Source organism: Balaenoptera ricei, chromosome 15, assembly GCF_028023285.1.
Source record: "Balaenoptera ricei isolate mBalRic1 chromosome 15, mBalRic1.hap2, whole genome shotgun sequence".
Taxonomy (NCBI): domain Eukaryota; kingdom Metazoa; phylum Chordata; class Mammalia; order Artiodactyla; family Balaenopteridae; genus Balaenoptera; species Balaenoptera ricei.
Window position 1 is genome coordinate 84,025,237 of NC_082653.1, and position 23,952 is coordinate 84,049,188.

The window sequence follows — 23,952 nt, forward strand, 5'->3', positions numbered from 1 at the left end:
TATCAATGTTCTACAACTTACCGAGTTGTAAAAAGGCACAAAGACAGTGAAAGGCAGAGATAACCGAAGGGTGTGCTGGGCAGGCCACGCGATCCTCTTTCTTGCCTGATAAGCTGCTCCCATAAACTCTGCCTTTTCCACGCGTGGACCATCTGGGCCTCTGAGCCAGGTCTTCCTCTGGGCCCCAGACCCTCCCTCCCACCAACCACGGTCCTCACTCCAGCAACAGGCCCTCTCTCTCCTGCGGCATCATCACTTTTGTGACGGCTACGGGATCATTCCCAGCAGCATTAAAACAAGCTGTTCTGTCTCCTGTCAAAAAAAAAGAAGAAAAAATGTTTTTAAAGGAAAGGGGAAAAAAAAAAATCCCTTGGTCCCACTTCTTCTGAAAGCTAGCACTCCTGTCGTTGCTCTTCTTTGTAGTAAAACTCTGAAAAGTTCTCCACATTCTCCCATCCCTATCCCTCTCTTCCGATGCTCTCTTAAGCCCATCCACTTGGGGTTTGCCCACCACTCCTCTGAAGGTGCTTGAATTAGTCTGCTCTGGTCACCATAACAAAGTACAGCAGATTCCGTGGCTAAAGCAACAGAAATTTTTCAACAGTTCTGGAGTCTGGAAGTCCAAGATCAAAATGTTGGTAGGGTCAGTCTCTCCTGAGGCCTCTCTCCTTGGCTTGTAGACAGTCATCTTCACCCTGTGTCCCCACATGGTCTTCCCCCTATGTGTGTGTGTGTGTGTGTGTCCTAATCTTCTCCTCTTATAAGGACACCCCAGTGACCTCATTTCACCATAAATTACCCCTTTAAAGGTGATACAGTCACATTCTGAGGTACTAGGGGGCTTAGGGCTTCAACATTTGAATTGGGGGGACACAATTCAGCCCGTCACAGTGCTCTTGTCGAGGTCAGCAATGACCCCCATTACTCACAGTCTCATCCCCCACTGGCAGCTTCTCAGCCCTCTGGGCTGGTTCCTTTTCTTCTCTTTGACTTCCTGACTTTGAAAGGCTCCAGGGCTCAGACCTCCGTCCTCCTCTTTTCTTCATATGCCCTCACTCCCTCATCCTCGTTCAGTCTCACGGTCTAAATTCCATCCATAGACTGATGACTCCCATTTGTACATCCCTAGCCTCAATCTTCCTCTCAAACTCTGGACTCTTATCTCCAAATGCCTGCTGGGTATCTCCATGGGATCGTCTAATAGACATCCAAACTCAAAACTGCACCCCTGATCTTCCATCCAAAACCTGCACCTCACACTGTCTTCCCTATCCTGTTGATGGCAGCCCCCTCACTGCAGGTTCCATCCTTCTGGGCCAAAGCCTGGAGCCATCCTCGGCTCCTCTCTTTCCCTCACACCCCCATCCAATCACCTCTCACCACTCCCGGCAACCACCCTGGTCCAGGCCACCACCATCTCACGTATGGATTACTGTAACCACTTGCTAACTGGTTGACCCTCTCTGTCCTCACCTCCCCACAGCATGTAATGTCATTCCTTTTATCAAAACCCTGCAGTGCCTCCCATCTCATTCAAAGTGAAAACCAAAACTCTTCAGTGGTTTCACTCAGCTCCCATCACTGGGCTTGAAACACACAGGCACACTCCAGCCTCAGGACCTTTGCACTGACTCTCTTCCCCCAGGTCTCCACTTGCCTACTTCTCTTGTGTCCTTCAAGTCTTTGCTCACATGTCACCTTCTCACTGAGGCCTCCCCTAACAGGCCTCGCCTTATTTGATATTGTAACCCCTCACCAGCAGTGCCCCCTGCCCTACCTGTCTGCACTCTCAGCCCTTACCCTACACAACTTTTCCATCTGATTTTGTCCACTGATGTCTCCCAAGCACCTAGAACCAGGCCAGACACCCACCAGCTTCCTCCCTATTTCACACAATGTTCTTCCTGACACAAAAAAACACATTCGCTTTCCTATCAGGGCTCGCCCTGGTAGCCACTGTAACCAGAGCCCAAGCCAAAGCCTCGGCACCACAAGAGACTCAGGACAGAGGCTGCCGGGCAGGTAGAGGAAGGGCTGGCAGGTGATTGTCAGGCGAAGGAAAGGGAGCCTGGGCCCCACGCCAACTCACCCCAGACTGGGCTGACATTCCCCAGTGGAGTGAAGACAAGGGGGGAAAGAGTGTAGCGGCCACATTAAAACAGGCTGGCTGGTCACATGCTGTTTAAACTGTTATGCTCAGGTGACCCCCCCGGAGGGGTGTGCTGTGCTCGCTTCAACACTAAAGCGGAGGAATTCCAGGCCCAGGGGGCCATACTGGGAGCAGAGAGAACTAAGGCATTTTGGCACTAAGTGGGTCCTTGGTGTTTTGCCTCGTCTCTGCTCAGTCCACCTGCACCACGGCCCTATGGCTGTGGACCCATCTCCCAGAAGGGGCCACTGAAGCTAGGGCAGGCCAAGTGACCACCCAAGGTCACCACGCTGGTAGGACGAGAAGCAAGAATTCAAACCCAGGACTCTCTGCCCCCACATGTGCAGTCTTCCCCTGAGAGGCGGGCGGGCCTCAGAGCAGCATCTGGGTCAAGGGCATCAGGTCTGCCTGGTGTCACTTCCTTGTCCTCGCCCCCTCCCCCGCCCCAACTCCTGAGCAGGCGAGCCCTGACATTCCAGAATCGGATTGGAGGGCACCAATGTTGACAGAAGCTCATATTTTACCTGGAAAGACAGGCCACCATCACCGTGGAAGAACTTAATCTCTGAGCAGCCTGCCCTTGTCCAAGACAATGCTCAGGCAGCTTGCAACCCAATGAGGCTCTGACCCAATTAACCTTGCAGGTCGGCCGGCAGCGCCTGACATGAGATTTGGGAACGGTTGGCAGCAGCGGCCATAATCCCATCCAGAAAAAAGGAGAGATGAGAAAGAAAGAAAAACATCCTAATGAAACCAATAACTGTGAAATGGCCTCTCCCGAGAGGGTTGATTCATCCCGCGTGCTTGTCACTAGGGGAGCAAAAGGAAGGACTTCCACGGCCACGCCAGGGAGCACCAATTAAGCACCACCTTCAACCAGGTGAAGCCAGGCGCTAGCTGGGTGGAAGTATGTGCCCCAGGACGCAAAATGGTCCTCAGATGTGGCTGGACGATGGCCCTGCACATTCTTATCCAGTCTTTCTGTTCAGGTCCAAGACAGACACTGTGTGCTGTGTGCCTGCCCCAAGTGAAGGACCCAAGGGTATTTGGAGAAAGAATCCCTTGGGCTCATTTCTAGTTACTATGGGGCCAGAGAACTGCCAGTGGCAGAAGGGAGGGGTCAGTCTTAACCTCTCCCAGCTCTACAGAGCCCCCTGTTCCTACCCCCACCTAGGGCCCTGCTCACGCCTGGTGTGTGATGCTGCCCCCTGCTGGCCACAGGAGATGAGGCAGCCATGCTCCCTCCAGCTCCAGTGGACACAGCCTGGAGCTGGGAGGAGACCAGCTTTCCCCCATGGGCACACCCTGGCTACCCTCGGTTAGGTCTAGATGTATCCTTGGCCTGTGGGCATCAGATCCCCCCAGTGGGCAGGGACTGTGACCAGGCCCCCCCCCCCAGAGGCCCGTGAGCCATGAGAGTGACACACGGCAACCTAGTGGGAGCTAAAGGGCAGGGGATCTCCCACCATCCGCACCCACGGGGCAAGAACCGAGGACTCTGGGGGGTTTGTAGGGGCGTTCTTGTGGGTCCAGGGTTCCTTGGACTCAAGGAAGCTGGAAACTCTTCTCTAGTCCAAAACCCTCCAACTGCATCTGGAAAGCTGAAGGTCATACAGCAGCAGGTCAGAGGCACTGCTGGGGCCAGAAAATGGGTCTCCTGATTCCTGGCTTCTGGTCCATTAAACCTTCCCCAAGGGGAGGACACATCCAGGTGCATTCAGGCCTCATGCATGCACACATAAATTCCTGTGCACTGCCCAGCCCTTGGAAGGAAAGAGCATGGGAAATCCGGAAGAAGGAAAGAAAAGAGCACAGTCCTAGAGCCACCTGTGTGCCAGGCACTGTGCAAAGTGATTTGCATGTACCAACCATTTGATCTGCACAAAAGGTGACTATTACTCATGAGGAGACAGAGCAAAGAACTTGTTCATCTTATACAGCTGGCAAAGTGCCAGAGCTGTTTCAAGTCCAAATGTCATGGCCTCCCCCTCAATCACAGCTCCTCTCACATGTCTGCTCTGCCCTCTTGTTACTCCTATTCCAATCGCTGATAGAAGATGCAGAACTCCACCCATCCTCACCCAGGCTCCACCCATCCCTGTCCAGGCACCTCCCATCCTCATTCAGAGCCCCACCCATCGCAAGCCCAGGTGAAACTGGTTTGCTCCCAGCTGCGGATTTTCCAGGCAGCATTTTCATCCTGGATCCAGCTTGGTTTTGTTACCTCTGATTTGGGCCCTGACTACACTTTGACCTTTTTTAGTTCTATTAAAGTCTTAATTAAAGCTCTTTGGAAAAAGATAAAAGTAAACCAGAGCCAGTGACACTTTATCCTGCAGAATTTTGTTTGAAGAACAAGAATCCAGCTCACAGAGGAGAGGGACCTACCCCCCTGAGAATAGTACCCCCCTCTTTCCCACAGACAATGTGGGGCTACCTCAGGCTTTCTGCACGTTATCAACCACAATGGCTGCTCAGGCTTGGCAACATTTTTGGGTAATAGATTTAGTCCCCAAAGATTGACAGGTAGAAAATGAGTGTGTAACCAGGACAGCCATGAATTGGTGCGGGTGCACGGGTTGCAGGGAATGGGGGGGTGGGGCGCAGTGGCTTGGGAGTTACTCAGTACGATGGAGCCAGACCTGTCTAGAAACCCAACTTCAGCACCTGGGGTCAGTCCAGAGACTGGGGCAGAGTCCCTCTGTAGCCATTGGTCTGCTTTGGAAAATGGGATAACACAACCTCATGGGATTTTCACAAGACTCACAGATGGAAAACGTGTTCACAGAGATTTTTGGAATCATTCAAAACTCTCACTTGGTTTCACAAGAACTGGTTCCCCCTTGAATGACTGACCAGGCTGACAGAAGGATGTCCACTCATGGACAGAGAGACCATCTTCGTGGGAGAAGGAGATGCGTAGGTTGGTTTCATCCAACAGCCAACTCATCTCCACCATTTAAAAGATGACTTGATACTCCCCAAATGGCCCCGGGGTGAGCAATTGTTTTAAAGCCATGAGGAGGTTTGGAATGGACGGAATCGTCTGGAATATCTATAAAGGGAACCCAGAAAGGCCCAGGTAGGCCGCCATTGGAAGATCGTGCACAGGTTCCCTTTGTAGACTGTCTGCCCGGACTGGCTCTGGCTGCCAACCTCAAGCCTCTGTTTGGCGTCTTGAGACCTGTTAAAAAGCTGATGTGGTTTTCCTGTTGCAGAGACAGACTGAGTAAAGGATAGAAATAAAGAAGGAATGTACCCACGAGGGATAGTTATCAGTGAATGAAACTTCAGCAGGTTTCTGGAAGACGAGAAAGTGGATGGGGCCACATGGAACCGTGAAATGAGGCAGGGGAGGCATGACACAGGATTCAGAGGAGTGGGGGAGCAAGAGGAGGACCGGGAGTGGGATGGTTATGAAACCTGCGCCCCGGCAGACCACTGGGCCGTCAGGACAGAGGGGGTGCACGCCCCAGAACTGCCTTCCTCCAGCGGGGGCTCAGGGCATCTGGGCACCTTCCACGCACCCTCGAAGGAAGCCCAGTTGTTGGCATGCCCCGCCTGGTGTTAAAAGACCCCATTCAGGGAACCAACACAAGAAAGAAAAAGAACATAACTGTCATTCATTGGGAGAGGAGGAGAAGAGGGTGGTGTAAATCAACTAAGTCCTCATGGACCCCGGCAGGGTCAGTAGTCACTCCCTAACTTGACAAATGAAGAAGCAGAGGAGGAGGCATATCGTGCAGCCTTCCAGCTGCCACCAGAGCAACTCTAGGCAGGGATTGTTCAGAGAGGTTGTCCCAGAGCAAGTAGGGTGGGGGTGAGGGGCGGTGATCAGGACACTGCTACTCTTCATCCTAACCTCTTCCGTTCAGTTTGATTGATAACTGAGCACCTATGGTATTGTGAAATCATTTTTATACATTTTTGAAATAAAAACCAGAACATTTTCATGAGACTGAGGGGGCCTGGGTGCCAATCACAATGGAGACACTCACTGGTTTCCATTAGCTTTCCCCTGTCCCCAACTTATCCGAGGCAAATGCATTCACATGCCAATTTGGATAGGAAAGAGGGAGAAAGTCTGAGGAGAGGAGAAGAAAAAAACGTTTAGAACTCGGAGTATCCACCGTATTTTTTTTTTTTTTTTTTTTTTTTTTGGCTGCGTTGGGTCTTAGTTGCAGCATGCGGAATCTTTCGTTGCGCTGCACGGGCTTCTCTCTAGTTGTGGCACACGGGCTCCAGAGCACGTGGGCTCAGTAGTTGCGGCACGCAGGCTTAGTTGCCCTGCGGCATGTGGGATCTTAGTTCCCCGACCAGGGATCGAATCGGCGTCCCCTGCACTGCAAGACAGATTCTTAACCACTGGACCAACAGGGAAGTCCCCGTATATTTACTTAAAAACAACAAAAAAGGCACTGCTGATAGGGCAGCACTGAGGGCTTACGGGGTGAGTGTCCAAAGATGACATCTCGGTGAATGCAGACAGAATCCAGAGGTGCTTCTGAGATGTGTTCTGTAACTTTCTTTACATCGCACGGGCTAAAGAATAGATCAACACCACTAAGGGGTACCAAAAAGGAGGAAGAATTGCACATTCACAAGTCAAAATTCTGTGTTCTGTTTCTATTCTAGAGGAAAACTTTTTTTTTTTCTTACCAAAAGTAAGAACTTTTGTTACAAATAGCCGTGTAAGTGAGAGCTACAAAGTCCCCTAGCTGAGCAAGTCTCCAGGTCTGTAGGAGTGGCTGCCTTTACTGTAAGCGGAGCATCTTATTTAATTAGATAAGAATTAGGTAAGTGAAAACAGAGATGCAAGAAATGTCTTTGCTAATTGCCTTTCCTACACAGGCCTGCATCCTGTTGTTTGGCTTTTAGCTGCATTCACACCAGTCATAAGACAACCTTGACTTCAGGCATGTGAGACCAGAGAGGTGTAACCATCTCTTTTCTTATCCTGCCAGGCCTGCGTTGTTGGGTAGGAGCTCCCTGGAGAGGAAGCACATCCAGCTGGGCCGGCTTCTAACACCGTGTATCCCCAAAAGCCAAGGCTGATGTCTACACTCGTGGGGGCCTGGCGCCATAGTTGGTCAGCAGCGCCAGCAGCTGGGAAGGTGAGCTGGACACAGGGCAGAGGGGAGTAAGGACGAGCTGGTACCCATGCTCAGTGTCAGTAGTATAAGCCTCGCGAGCTTCTGAGAGTAGTGGCTGCTGCGTTACTGCTACCTTCCAAATCTTACACAAGTTCCTCTCACATCAAGCTTTAACCCGAAATCACTTAGGGGAGGAGAGTCTGGGAAACAGGGTTCCCCAGCCTTAGCCAGTCTGGCAGAGCATGACCCAGCACACCAGGTCTGGACCCAGGCAAGCTCAGCTGAGTGCCCCCAGCTCAGAGACAGCTGTCCTGGCCCAGCTGCACATCCTGATTCTGAGCAGCAGAGGCCCATCCAGGGCACCATTTGCCTCCAGGATGAAAGTGAGTTACGGAAGCAAGCCCAGTGCGATTCTGGGGCTTTGGCTCGTATGCTCCAGGCCGGTGGGAACCCCAAAGCCCTCAGACCCAAGTTTGACATTTGGCCCCCAGGGCTGTGTAGTGGTATCAGGAACAGCTGCCTGCAGGGTGAGTTCTACTTCCCCACCTTGGACCTGACTTCCTCTGACAGCCTCCTGCAGACAGCTGGCAGTGGCACACCCTCTCCCCACACCCAGGGGCGTCCTGGTCTCACTTCTCCCAAGCTTTGCTCCTCCCTGGGTCACCTCACCTCCACCACTGCCATCCAGGCACAGCCCCAGAAAGGCCCTTCTGCTTAGGGATGGCATCTGGGCACGTACCAGGCCCTTGGGGGCATCAGGCAGCCTCCCGGACCAAGCTCTTCATGTGCAGGTGGCTCTGTGTCAGTTGCAAAGTGATGTGCAGACTTCAGTGAAAAGCAAAGAACTGTTGACTTCTCTCTTATGTGGCACCCAAGTCTCCCTGCAACTGTCATGGATAAGACTCTGCTCCAACCACTTTCCAAATCTCCTTTTTAAAAATATAACATTTATTAAGATTTTTTAGTTTTTAAAGAAAATTCAAAATGGATAATCACCATAATCTCTCCACCTAGATAAATCCTACTGACATTTTTAATAATAAAACTCAATATAAATGATAAAAAAATAATCATATATGGTAAGTAAAAATATATATATAGATAAGTAAAAAATATATACATGCACATATATGTAAGATTTGGAAATGATCAAAAAGTTTAGAGAGGTACTACATTTGTCACCTACTATAGTAATAATGCTGTGTAACAAGTAATCTCCCAATCTTAGTGGCTTACGGTGACAAGTAGTTTTCTCTTTATAGGTCTGCAGGTTGACTGGAGCAGCCCTGCTTCAGTCTGTGGGTCTCCAGGTCTCTCTGTAGCCAGGACCAGTGATCACTCAGAGCATGTTCTTGTCACGCCAGTGGCAGAAGCACAAGATGTCAAGCCAAAACACAAAAGCATACGTAAAGCCTGTTTATACATTTGCTCACATTTTATTGGCTAAAGCAAATCACATGACCAAACTCAAGCAGAGAAGTCTACTTCACCCACAAAAGGAAGAGGGAGGGGAGTGAATATTTCCTGAACAACATTTCAATCTCACAGGAACAAAGTTAAGAAATTAGGTAAAATCTTCCTTCCCACTCCCATACAGAAATACACACGTGTGTTGTGCAAATATCCACATGCAAGCTCATATACTTATTTTTAAATACAAAAAGGAGTCCTTTCGTATACATGCTATTTGTTCCTTTTAGAGAGCTTTGCAGTAGAATTCCCCTATTGATTTATTTAATAAACACTTACACAGCACTTACTTGCTATGTGCCAGGCACCATTTTATAAATACAATCCATGTATTGGTGCAGAAATATCCTGGGGCATGTATCTGGAGAAACTTGAGAGTGTGCTTTTAGGATAGCTGCACAGAAGTGGGGTTGCTGGGAGTATTTTTAATTTTCATAATTATTCCCTAATTGTCTTCTGGAAAGAGTGCACTGATTTACGCTCCCACCTACCGGGTAGAAAAGTGTCTACTTCTCCATCATCACCAGCCCTAGGGCATCACAGTTTTCCATTTTTGTCAATCTGATAACTGCACAACACATTTCACTGTTGTTTGTTTTAGCTTTCCTTCATTAAAAATGAGACTAGGCAGCTTTCCCACATTTATTGGCCATTTGTATTTATTTTTCAGTAAATTGCCGTTCTCATCCTTTGCCCATTTTTCTATTGGGTTATTTTTTCTTATTGATTTATGTGAACTCTTTGAGGCTGGGAAATTGGCCTGTCACATTTGTCTGCCACAGATGTTGCAAATATGTTTTCCCATATTTTTATCTATCTCTTGACTCTGTTATGGTCTACTCTATCAAATGGAAGTTTTATTTTTATGTAGCTCAATTTATTGATTCTTTCTTTCTGAGTTCTAGGTGATTTTTTTCACTCATGCTCTCTTCTGTAATTTTTATGCCTTTATTGTTTTTAACTTTTTAGTCCGAAACAGTCAATCATAGATTCATAGGCAGTTGCAAGATAGTACAGAGAGGTCCCTGTCACCTCGCATCTAGTTTCCCCCAATGGTTACAGCTTACATAGTTAAAAGTTATGCAACACGGAAACCAGGAAATTGACATTGGTGCAATGTGTGTTCTATGCCATCTTACCACTTGTGCATATTCATGTAACCAACACCACAGTCAAGATACAGAACTCTTTTTTTTTTTAATTTTTTTAAAATTTTATTTATTTATTTATTTTTGGCTGCGTTGGGTCTTCGTTGCTGCACGCAGGCTTTCTCTATTTGCGGCGAGCAGGCTTCTCACTGCGATGGCTTCTCTTGTTGCAGAGCACAGGCTGTAGGCGCCCGGACTTTAGTAGTTGTGGCTCGCAGGCTCAGTAGTTGTGGCTTGTGGGCTCTAGAGCGCAGGCTCAGTAGTTGTGGCGCATGGGCTTAGTTGCTCCGCAGCATGTGGGGTCTTCCCAGACCAGGGCTTGAACCCGTGTCCCCTGCATTGGCAGGCAGATTCTTAACCACTGTGCCACCAGGGAAGTCCCAAGATACAGAACTCTTCCATCACCACTGAGATCATCCTCATGCTGTCCCTTTATTGTCAGACCTGTCCTCCTTTCCCCCATCACTTATAACCCTGCACAATCACTAATCTGTTTTCCATCTCTATAGTTTTGTCCTTGTGAGAACTTTATATAAGTGGAATCATAACGGTATGTGACCTTTTGTGATTGGCTTTTTTCACTCATCATAATGCCCTTGAGACCTTGATAATGCCTGTATCAAGAGTTCATTCCTTTTTACTGCTGAGTAGTATTCCATGGTGTGGATGTTCCACAGTTTGTTTAACTGGTTACCCACCTATCATAGGGCATTTTGGTTTTTTCCCAACTTGGGGCTATTACAAATAAAGTTCTATGAACAGTCAGGCTTCTCTGTGAACACGGTTTCATTTCTCTGGGATAAATACCCAGGAGTACAATTTGCTTGGTCATATGCTACGTGTATGTTTGATTTTTTTTTAACTGCCAAATTATAATATTTTCCAGTGTGGCTGTTTTCTAATTCACTCTGTCAATCTCTATCTTTAATTGGTATGTTCAGACTATTTACGTTTAATGTAATTATTGATATGTTAGGGCTAAAGTCTGACATTTTATTTTTTGTTTTCTGTTCATTCTCTCTGTTTTTCATTTCTCTGTTTTTCTTCTACCTTCCTGTAAGTTACTTGAGCATTTTTTAGAATTCCATTTTGATTTATAAATAGTGTTTTTTTAATGTGTCTCTTTCTATACTTTTTTAGAAGGTCTTATTATACATACATAACAGATCATAGTCTACTGATGTCAACATTCAGTCAGTTCGAATGAAGTATGGCAACCTTACTTTCCCTTTATGTCCCATCACATTCTCCACTTATAATTGTCTTAAATATTTCGTCTACATATATTGAGTACTTCATCAGAAAGTGTTATAATTTTTGCTTAATCATCAAACATAATTTAGAACACTCAAGAATAAAAGGGAAGTCTATGTATTTACCCCAAAATTTTTACTCTTTCTGTTGTCTTTTCTTCCTTCTTTGTGTTTCAAGATTCCTTCTATCATTTTATTTCTGTTTCAAGAATTTTCTTTAGCCATTCTTTTAGGATAGATCAGCTAGTGACAAATTATCTTGGTTTTCCTTCAACTGAGAAGTTCTTAATTTCCCCCTCATTCCTGAAGGATATTTTCATTTTATATAGAATTCTGAATTGACAGTTATTTTCTGTAAGCTTTTGGAAAATATTGTGCTACTCTCTTCTGCCTTCCATAGTTTTTGGTAAGAAATCTACTGTAATTCTAATTATTTTTCTCACATAGGTAAGGTGTTGTTTTCCTGTTACTGCATTCAAGATATTTTATTTACCTTTAGTTTTTAGAAATTTTATTTTGATGTGTCTTGGCATGGATTTCTTTGTGTGTATCCTGTTTGGGGTTTACTCAGTTTCTTGCATCCATAGGTGTATGTCTCTTGCCAAATTTGGAAAGTTTTCAGCCCTTATTTCTTTGAATAATTTTTAGCTCCATCCTCTCTTTCATCTCCCCCCAGGACTCCTATGAAGTGAATGTTAGATCTTGTCTTATCATCCCTCAGTTCCCCAAGGCTCTGTTCTTTCACTGTTGTTGTTGTTTTTAGTCTATTTTCTCTCTGTTGTTCAGACCAGGTAATTTCTATTGGTCTCTCATCAAGTTCACTGATTCTTTCCTCTGTCCCATCATTCTGCTTCTCCATCAAGATTTTGTTTTGATTATTGTATTTTTCAGTTGTAAATTATCCATTTCGTTCTTTTTTTAATGTATTCTATCTGTTTGCTGGGACTTTCTATTTCTTTGCTAAGATGTTTTATGTTTTCATTTAGTTCAAGCATTTTCATTATTTCTTGCTGAAGCATTTTTTAGAAATTTATTTTATTGAAGTATAGTTGATTTACAGTGTTGTGTTAATTTCAGCTATATAGCAAAGTGATTCAGTTATACATATATATACATTCTTTTTCATATTCTTTTATATTCTTTTCCATTATCACAGGATATTGAATATAGTTCCCTGTGCTATACAGTAGGCCTTCTTGTTTATTCATTCCATATCTGATAGAATCTAATCTGCTAACCCCAAATTCCCAGTCCATCCTCCCCCAACCCCCTCCCCCTTGGCAACCACAAGTCTGTTTTCTGTGTCTGTGAGTCTGTTTCTGTTTTGTAGATATGTTCATTTGTGTCGTATTTAAGATTCCACATGTAAGTGATATCATATGGTATTTGTCTTTCTCTTTCTTACGTCACTTAGTATGATAATCTCATGTCTGTTGATTGCCTTATCTCATTCAAGTTGAGATATTCCTGGATTTTGGTATGATGAGTGATTTTTCTATGGACACCTGGATATTTTTGGTATTGTGTTTCGAGCCTCTGGGCATTATTATCTGTTTATCGGGCCTCCTCTGACATCACTGTGTCAGGGGAAGGAGTTGGTGCCACTTCATTACTTCAAGGTGAGGGTGGAAGTTCAGGTTCCCCTCTAGGCCTCCCCTGACGGCACCCCAGCAGGAACGAGGAGGGGGGCCGCAGGCTCCACACACAGTCTTCACCAAACCCACAGATGGAGGGGTCTCATTACCACCAGCAGGGATGAAAGTCCCTACTAGGGCCTTCTCTGCCACCATCCCAGCGGAGGGGGCCGGAGGGGAGTGCCTCGTTACAACCCGGCAGGCTCCTCACTCAGCCTTTGCTGGAGGGTGGGGGTGGGACTGCAGTGTTTTCTGCAGTGTTTGGCAGGAATTTAGCAATTATTGTCTAAAAATTCCTACTTTGCTAAGCTGCCCCTTTTCTGGTCCTTCTGTCTAGAGAGAGATCAGATTTTTCTTAGGGCTTTTTTAATCTACACCTGTTGGCATTTCTAGGTTGCCAGCTTCTCCAGCACCCAGTCTGGGATATTTGAGGCCACAAGAAAACAGGTAACTCACCACCATGCCATTCCCTCCACCTTTCAGAGCCTTCTTATGTTGTTTTCCATATAATATCCAAGTGTTTTAGCTGTACTTAGCTGGACAAATAGGGAAAAGTGTGTCTATTCCATCCCAGAAACTATGGCTTTATTTTTTTAATAATACATTTAAGCCTCTGATCCATATAGAATTCATTTTCACAGAAGGAGTGATGTAGGGGACTCCAGCTTCATTTTTCCAGACTACTCTAAGTTATCGTAATACCGTTTATTGGAGAGTCTCACTTCCCCCCCACTGATCTGAAACACCATGCCCATGTCCATACATATGCAGGGCTGTTTCTGAATTTATTCTGTTCCCTTAGCCTGTGTGCCTCCTCAGCACCAGCTGCTTTGTCTGTTGCAGCATCACACACAGGTGCTGTTTGCTGGAGCTCAGCACCAGCTGCTTTGTCTGCTGCAGCATCACACACAGGTGCTGTTTGCTGGAGCTCAGCACCAGCTGCTTTGTCTGCTGCAGCATCACACACAGGTGCTGTTTGCTGGAGCTCAGCACCAGCTGCTTTGTCTGCTGCAGCATCACACACAGGTGCTGTTTGCTGGAGCTCAGCACCAGCTGCTTTGTCTGTTGCAGCATCACACACAGGTGCTGTTTGCTGGAGCTCAGCACCAGCTGCTTTGTCTGTTGCAGCATCACACACAGGTGCTGTTTGCTGGAGCTCACGACCTCATTCTTCTTCTGCCCGGGGGCCCATCTCTGCAGATCCTCTCCCCACACCCTCTGAAAATCACTGTATTAGTTCCTGTGTCTGCCGTAACAAAGTACCACAAACTGGGTGGCTTAAAACAACAGAAATATATTTTCTCACTGTTTGGAGGCCAGGAGTCCAAAATCAAGGTGTCAGCCGGGCTGGTTCCTTCCTGGGGGCTCTGAAGGAGCATCTGTCTGCTCCATGCCTGTCTGCTGGCTTCTGGCTTGTGACTGCATCACTCCAATCTCTGCCTCCATTGTCACATGGCTGTCTTCCCTCTGTGCATCTCTGTGTCTCTTCTCCTCCTATGGTAAGGACCCCAGTCACATTGGATGAAGACCCCTACTCCAGTGTGACCTCAACTATTTACGTCTGCAATGACTGTATTTCCAAATAAGGGCACATTCTGAGTTTGGGGAAGGACATGAATTTTGGTGAGACCCTAATCATCCCGGTACAGTCTCCAACAGGCCACATTTGTCAAGACCTCCCCACAGGGCCTCTCTTCCGCCCCCCAGGTGGTGGCCACTGTACACCCCAGAAGCCCACCAAGCCATCTCCCCTAGCCTGCTCACTCCCCACTATGCCCCCATATGGGGCCTTCTTAGATGTGCAAGAGGGAATGGCCCGTTGGGGGTTCACTCATGGTGAGAACCTCTTGGTCTACATGACTATCATACTCCCTGTGGGGCAGGATCCTGGTCAAATCGGGGCTCGGACAGGAGCTCCTCTGTCAGGGCAGACAGGGTCCCGGGCTCTCAGAAGTACTGCACAGTAGGGGCAGACACCCATGAACATGCTTTTCCACTTGCCACCTTGTTCAAAATTCATGGAATCCTAGGGAATTCCCTGGCGGTCCAGTGGTTAGGACTCTGAGCTTCCACTGCAGGGGCACGGATTCGATCCCTGGTCAGGGAACTAAGATCCTGCATGCTGCGCAGAATGGGAAAAAAAAAAAATCATAAAATCCTAATCATCAGAGATGCTACTCTGTGTTGAAAACCAATTCAACATTAGGCACATCACAAAGACTATTCCTGCTTCTCAGGAAAGCCCTGTGATGGATGCACTGCTCCCGCTGTACAGAAGAGAAAACTGAAGCCCAGAGAGAGTTGAGTAACCTGCCAAGGTCCCACGTGAGGAAGATGCAGATAGAGATTGGAACCAGCTCTGTCTGGCTCCTCCATCCCCCTCTGGAGGCCCCAGGGACCTTTGAGAGCTAGTCTGGCTGTTTCACTGGGTCCACCCTATATTACTTATGGCACATAAGGCCACCTGGTTCAACCTTGAGATAAGAAGTTCTTGACAATAACCTTCACCTTCAGCCAAGGAGGACCCAGAAGCAGTTAAGGGAATTTGTCCAATCAGCATGAGGGAAAGGAGCCTCTCGCCACAGTATTCCTTTGATAGAGATGAGAGTTTTAATGTTCTCCCTCCTGAATTTGGGAATTTTGCATTTTAAGCTCTTTTGTACCCTTTCTGTTTTTCAGAATCATTAGCACTAGATGGAGGCCCTGCTGGGACCTTTCCAAACATCAGCCACAGGTGAGTGTTTCCATGAACCACATCACCATCTTCAGCCTCAGACAGGGAGCAAAATGCCCCCACCACTTCCTCCATGTTACCAGCCCTCCTGGGTCTCCTTTACCCCTGGAGAAGACCAAGAGTCTTGGTGGCTCCGAGGGAGGCTTGGGGGTCAGACTCCAGGGTTCAAATCCATGCTCTGCCATCTGCAGCGCAGTGAGCTTGGGTGTGCAAGAAATTTAACTTCTTTGAGTCTCCGTTGCATCATTGGTGAGATGGGCAATGACAGTGGGTACTCCGAGGGGCTGGCGTCGACTGGATACAGCGTACACACATCTACCATGGTATCCAGCCTATGGAATGTTCTGTATAAATGCAAACTGTCAGTATCGCCATCGTGGGTATTACTCTTTTTCCTATTATTCAGTCTCAAGGTTATTACTACTATTTCTATTACTCAAGCAGGACCGTGTTTCTTCACTGGTCTGAGATACAGGAGCCTCTGACTACAAGGACCAACCTGGAGCGGGACATGTTTGCCATAATTTAGACCAGTGTTGCTGTGAGAAATTGAGTCATGATTATCAGCTTGTGAGCAGGGCCTGTGTCCAGTAATAACAGCTTGACATCTACACCACATTCAAAGCCCCCCTGTGCCCGCTGGAGCGTGAGGCCTTTGCTGCATCCCTGAAGAGGCTGGAGAGGCAGCTGTCAGTCATCCTGCAGGCCAGCCACAGAGAGGACTTCCCTGAGGCCACACGTGTGCCCAGCGCAGACCTGGGCTCTGGCCAACTCTCTCTGGGTTCTGTCCACCCAAGTTCTTATCTTTCTACTCCACCACACCTTCCCGGGAGAATCTGGAACCCTCTCTGGGAACATGTCCTTAATTCTTGGTTCCCATGATCTGATGTTTCCTGGGGAGATCTTTGGTAGGTTTCTTGGTTCGTTGTTTTTTTTTTTTTTCACATCTTTATTGGAGTATAATTGCTTTACAATGTTGTGTTAGTTTCTGCTGTATAACAAAGTGAATCAGCTGTATGTATACATATATCCCCATATCTCCTCCCTCTTGCATCTCCCTCCCACCCTCCCTATCCCACCCCTCTAGGTGGACACAAAGCAAGGAGCTGATCTCCCTGTGCTCTGTGGCTGCTTCCCACTAGCTATCTATTTTGCATTTGGTAGTGTATATATGCCACTCTCTTACTTCATCCCAGCCTCCCCGTTCCCCACTGTGTCCTCAAGTCCGTTCTCTACATCTGCATCTTTTTTCCTGCCCTGCCACTAGGTTCATCAGTACCATTTTTTTAGATTCCATATATATGCATTAGCATATGGTATTTGTTTTTCTCTTTCTGACTTACTTCACTCTGTATGACAGACTCTAGGTCCATCCACCTCACTACAAATAACTCAATCTCATTCCTTTTTATGGCTGAGTAATATTCCATTGTATGTACTGGTTCGTTTTTTATTTGTTTTTCCTTTCGTTACCTGTGACTCAATTCCATGAAAAACCCTTGTTTAGTGGTCCAGGGATGGGGCTGTGCAAGTCTTGTTGCCAGTGACTCACCAGAGGTGGACATTGCCTTCAGCGTGCCCAGCCTCCCTCTGTCCTGAAGCAGCACCCGCATTGCGGGCGTTTTCCTGTCTCCCAAAGGTATTCTCCTATACGTCGTCATCCATCCATACGGCAGGGAAGGACTGGGGGCTGGGTGTCAGCCGGGGGCCCTAGCTCTGGACCTCCCACTCCTGTATTTGGATGTATGTGGATGCATGGATGGATGGATTTGGATGTATAGTCAAACCACCATCACCCAGGACAATTCATAACTTCGTTCCTTTCACCAAATTGTAATGAGCACCCACAGTGGGCTGTCTTGGAGACACAGCTGAGAAGAGCCCAGCAGTACCCTGCCCTCAGGGAGACACAGGCAAAAACTCCAAACAAGTAACTGAGAAGATATTAGGTGTGAGCCACATGTGCATAAAAACAAGATTACATTACGGAAAGTGAACCCACTTCAGGGAGGGTTGTCAGGGAAGGTCAACATTAAGACAGCATCCACCATGCAAATAGAATGACTAAGGAGCCAATCATGCAAATGTCAAGGAGACGAACACTCCAGGTGGCGAGAACCACCCATGCAAAGGTCCTGAGACAGGAATGAGCTTGCTAAGTTTAGAGGACAGAAGAGGACCACTGCTGCTGGGACACGGAGACAGGTGCGGGGACAAGCCCAACTCCAGAAGGCAGGGGGCTGTTTTCTAAGATCATGCCCTGTCGTGTTGCCACGGGACAGGCCACTGCCCCTCCAAGCCCCACGCAGCCCACGCAGGAAGTTTTGGACTCTGCCCACGTGTCCCAGTCACTGGGCATCAGAATGCCCCAGAGTCCCACGCTGGGCAGACATTTTGGCTGGTTGATGAGGGTGGGACATGTCAGGTCCTTTGAGGCCCAGGCACATTTCTGCATGTCATAATCTGCAGGGACCACTGCCCACAAGTTCTTCCGCATACTGTACAGAGACCCCACGGGTTAGGGGTTCTGCCCATCCCCCCGTGGCCAGCTCATGGCAGCCCCAGCCTGTCCTCTCCGTCTCCCACCATCACCACCATAAGGGAAGCCGCACTCAGTGCACTACCCTTTCAACCTTTTAGGAGCACATTTCAGCCAACTCCACTCTTCAGCAAGGCTGGCAGATGAGACCTTCTGTCTCAATCAGATATCCTGGTTAATGGAGCACCACATATGTACCTTACACGGATCTCCCTTTCTCAAAGAATTATAAAACAATCAAATGCATTTCGCACTAAAACCTCAGTGACCATAATGTAATCGGGTTCCAGTAAACAAAGTCTCGCCAAGAATTTCTGCTGCCTGAGGGTCCTAATTATGAGTGTCAGTTACTATTTGTACCATAGATGTGCAGATCTGTTGGCTAATAGACGTTCCTGGGGGAGAAAATGCCGTATCAACCATCTCTTATGATCTATCCTCTTTGCTGGCCTTGAGAAGTTACACATACAGAGGAAGACCATTTTCTAGTTCCCACAAACACCTGTCTTAATGAGGATGTACGTCACCCTATTTACTTGCCCTCATTCCCTCCAAAGTTTGCACTCTCAATGCATGGCAGGTGTTTGCAGAACCTCCAAAATGCCTGTGCCCTCAGCTCAAGCAAGATCTTCAGCCACACGCCAGGAAGCTGAACGATGCCTGAAGACCAGCAGTCTCCTGCTGGTCCGTTCTGCCCTTGCCAGTCGACAAACTGGTACCAATTTCTGCCACCAGGCCCTGGCAATTAGACCCTGCTGAACTGCTATCTTAGGTGAATACAGCAAAGCTTTTTCAAAAACCTGAATTAATCACAGAGAAAAGGGGTGTCATGCAATCCAAGATGATATTAATATCAGGGAAATGCAGTAAATTTTATTTTTATTAATCCATGTAAATTGATGTTCTCATTACCTATCACACTCGCAAATGATAAAAAGCAAGGGTAAAAGCGCCAGTTTTCCATACAGGAGATCTTATCAACTGTACTGAGGATGTGATCATTATACTTACACATTTTATAGAGTTGTTTTCTTAACAGCCAAAAGCACTTTCGTTTAATATTAATAAAAAAGATGTTTGGCTGAAAGTGGCTGGAAGCCACGTGGCTTTTGTATGAATGATGGCACCTCCCACTGCACTGTTCTCTGGTCAACATCTCCCTGCCCAGAGGCCCAGCCTCCCGACAGAAACTGAGGCGGGTTGCCATAATCCCAACCCCTCTCATCTTTTCGCACAGCCTGAAATGAGGGTAAGTTGGGGAGAGTAGAAATCCAGTTCTACTTAGCCTAGGTCTAAAAAGACAAGAAGGTATTGGAAGATAATACATTCTTTCTGCCATTTCTGTAGTATCAGCCCCTCCACTGGAACCAACTCTAACTGTGAATAGGTTATAGAAACAGCCACGGAACACATGACATTAGCACCAAAGTAAATCATAGGAAAAATTGTGGGGCGGTGGAAAAGGACAGAGTTTCTCCACGGAGCCTTCCCTGTGAACATGTAGAAGCCTCTTTGCAAACTCTGTTCTTGTGCCCGTGTTACAGCATGCTCATTCAGCTATCAGCCAGGACACTTTTTCTCTCATCATAATAAAAAAACAACTAGTTGGGTAAATTTCCCCTTGGCAACCTCTTGTTCAGACAGGTATAAGACTTTTTAAATGTGTGGGCATGGTTCCTCCGTGACACCCTGGAAGATCCAGCCCTTGGCTCACCCCAGACAACATGCCCTATAAATAAAAACGAAAACCCCACACCGGTAATACAGAGCCGGGCTGGCTTCCTTGCTTGCCAGGCGGACAAACCTCTCATTAGGGATGCCTCCCGGTACAAGCCAGGAAGGGAGGGGGAGATTAGAGCAGTGAAGGTTAGGGCGTGGAACCTGATGGATTTATTCACTGGCAGGGCAGCGATACAGAAACACGGAGCGATGATGAGGTTAAAGTCTCAGCCGCTGCCTGGCTTTGAGGAAGAAGACACTTGCAACACTGATCAAAACCAGGGTCCTGGAGCAACCAGTCTTCCTCAGGAGAGGAAACATTTTGAAGACCCAGCAGCACCCCCGGAAGTGGCCCTGGAGGTGTGCAGAGTTGATGAATGGTTCGCTGTATTATTCACGGGAAGCCACATTTAAAGCTTGTTTCAGCCGGGGCTAAACCCATCCAAATGTGTTACTCTGCACAAGGACCTCTAATCCATGGAGAGTCTAAACCCTCCAGTCAATTACCTGGATCACCTGGCCTTGGGCAGAAACAGTATTTGGGAATTGGTTGTTTTATTTGACACTAAGCAGGGTGCCCCACGCATGACAGGCATTCAGTAATGCCTTTAATGAATGAAGGGTTGAGCCAATGAACTGACACAAGGACGCTCCAGCTTTCCCAGGGGTGAAGGATTGGCACTCCAAGCAAAATATGTGTGTGTACATAGTCAAAACTGCCTTGAAGAAACCCTCGCATGGGCCGGAGAGAACCAGGACAGATGTCACCCTGGCAAGGATTCATGGCCTCGTTCACAGGCCCTGTTGGGAGGTCTGTGTCATCTCTCAGAAGGGCCGGCTTTGCCACCCTGGCAGGACATGTCCCTCCCATGTCCCTGGCTGCACTCACATGGATGAAGCAGTGGGCCGGCTGGCACTTGGGTGCCCAGCTGAACAAAGCAATTGGTTTCACTGCCAGAATCCACTCTGCTCAGCCGGGGGAATAAATGTACTTCCCACCTCAAGCTGAGGCCTGTGGTCCTGTGCGTTTCCATCCATATTTTCCTGTCCTGCCACCCACCCCTCTTATTTTTATGCCAAGCGTGATGATTAAATTCTGGAATTTTAAACGAGTATGTGAGGCCATTGCAAGACAGAGCTGGCTGTTTGAGACCCCGACAGCTGTAAGCTTCCATCGCCCCAGAAATTGATTGGATTCCAGGCCCGGGGCACTAGACGCCTGTCCACACCGCATTCAGAGCCCACAGGCCGAGAGCTCCTTCCCGGCTCTGGAGAGGAGGGTGTGTGGGTGGTGTCAGGACGCCCTGGGCACTTCAAAGGAATGGTGGGAAATGATGCTTGCTATCAAAAGTTAAGCGTGTCTCACCAGGTGAATAATGGAATGGTCTTCAGTAATCCATCAATTTATATTAAAAACTCCAAAATGATATAAAATGTGAAGACATGGAAAATGGTCACTCTGTGTTTCAGGCAAATCAAAGCAGCCAGGAGGGAACGTCCCTCCCTAAACCCCTACCTGTCAGCCACACGTGCATCCACAACACCCAAACCTCATCTTGACCCCGTTTCCCTCCCAGCCCCCACCCCCATTCCTCTCCTCCCGCCTCCTCTTAAACCAGCCAGGCTTACACCCCGACTCCTCCACTGTATTAACTTCCTGGGGCGACCGTAACAAAGCACCACAAACTGGGTCACTTAAAAGAACTTCAGCTCAGGAAGGCCAGAAATCCAGAATCAAGGTGTCAGCACTGTTCATTCCTCCCGGAAGCTCTGAAGGAGAATCTGGTCCAGGTCCCTCTTCCCTCTTCTGGTTGCTTCCAACAACCCTCGGTGACCCCACGTCACTCCAGTCTCTGCCTCTGTTGTCACGTGGCCCTCTTCCCTGTGTGTCTTCTCATTTTCTGCGTCATGTAAGATACGCATCATTGGATTTAGGGTCCACCCTAAATCCAGGGTAATCTCATCTCAAGATCTTTACCTTAATTCCATCTGCAAAGACCCTTTTCCAAATGAGGTCATGTTCACAGGTACCAGGGACTATATTTTGGGGGGTCACTGTTCAACCTGTGACATTCACCAGAACTGGAGTTGTCAAGGTTGCCAACGGCCCCAAGTTGCTGAATCTGATGTTGATTCTCCATCTGCAGCTCATCTGACCCCTTGACAGCACCCTTTTTCTTGGTACCTCTCCCCTCGGCCTCCAGGACCCTCCACACTCCCCGTGGTTCTCCTCTTGCCTCCCTCTGCCCCTCACGTAGCCTTCCTCACCTGGGGGAAGATCGCCACTCCAGCCTCCTCGTTGTTCAGATCAAATATCCTGGCAGTGGCGTTGATTGCTCTTCCTCCGACACGCCTAATCCAACAGGAAGTCCCGTGGGATCCATCTTCAGAAAAGACCCAGAATCCGACCATGTCTCACCACCCCCGTCTCCCATCTCTCCTTGGATACTGTACAAGCCTCCTAAGTGGTCTCCCTCTTTCTGCCCCCCCAAAATCCATTCTCAACAGCAGCCACAGTGACCCTGTGAAATCATGCCAGCTCACGCCAGCTCTCTGCTCAAAATCCTCCAGTGGCGCCCGTTTCCCTGGGAGAAAAGCCAAGTCTTTCTAATGCTGACCAATCCCTCCCCAGTCTGGCCTCTGATTACTTTTCTTTTTCCTTCTCATCCTCCTCCATCCCCCGCCCCCATGCTGCTGCAAAACAGGGGCTCCTTCTGGTTCGAGAGTTCCCCCCAGCACTCTCCCACCTCCGGGCCTTTGCACTGGCTGTTCTCGATTCCTGGAAGGGTCTTTCCCTAGAGACCTAAGTGTCGCCCTCCCTCACCTCCTCCAAGTCTCTGCTCCATCTTCACCTTCTCAGTGAGCATCCCCTGACCATTCTATGAAAATTACAAACTGCCCTCTGGCCCTCCTGATCTCTGTTGTCTCTCTCTTCCACTCAAACACACGCTCCCAGGGAAGAGATCTTTATGTGTTGATCCCCAGTGGATGACAACGCCTGGAATACAGGAGGTGCTCACCAAGTGTTTGTCAAAGAAACAAGTGGGGAAGAATGCCATTGAAAACAAAATGGTTTAATTGTAAACTATATCATATGCCAAAAAGTATATATCATCTTTATATATAGTTTAAAGAACAATACACACCCAAGTACCCACCACCCAGCTTAAAATAAAAATATGGCCCGTTCATGTGAGTCTCCTGTGTGTCCCTCCCCATCACAGCCCTCTCACTCCCCCCATTAATCACTATCCTTAATTTGTATTAATCATTCCTTTTCTTTAATGTTTTCCACGTGTGTATGTATCTCTAAACACATATTATAATACAATACTGTCTACGATAAATTGCATATTCTCATGTTTAAAAAACATGTTTATATATGTAGAAGTGCTGACAGTTGTAGTCTCCAAATTATGGGTGACGTTTAATTTCCTTCTTGTCCTTTTCTGTATTTTCCAAGCTTAGAGAATGAACATATATTACTTCTGCCGTCAGAAAACAATGAAATACATGCCTGCACATACCTAGATGGTCTCATTGTGAAACCGGAAGCATGCTTGTTTGCAAGGCAAACAAATATCGTTTCTGCACTTAATGTCCTTCTATGACTTACCCTCAAAAAAAGGTTCAGATTTGTTTAACGTGGTAGAGAAGCAAATATTGCTTAAATGAATCTCAGAAATGACGTACCCAGGGTGGCTGACTGGGTGACCTGTGATGAAGCAGGGACCTTAAAAATCCTGCTCCCCAAAATGAGACCCCCTCCCCCGCCTCCCAGGTTCAGCTCTGGGCTCAGCTTCCCGGAGCATCTGAAAGCTGCTGTTCTTTCTATGATTTGTCCGCGATGCGAGTCCTGGGTGGTCTCCAGTTTGATTACAGTGACTCACCTCTTCTATTATTAAGGACACAGGCAGTCCTGTACTTTTACTACTTTGCTGCTGTCAGGAATACTTGCCCACTCAGGGTGAAGGGTTGTGTGGGGCGACAGGCTGGGAGGCTACACTGGGCCCCCCACGCTGTTCACCCTCTCCCCTGACGTGACCTTGGCGATGCAGCCTCGGAGCCCCAGCTTCCTTCCCTTCAGCACGTAGACCGGGTCTAGAAGAACATCTGCCCTGTACATGCTTCTGTTTCCCATACTTTTCCTTTGCTTCTTTTTTCTTTCTCAGAGTGATGATGAGCTCGAGGTCACTGGGCCAAACTGCCTGGA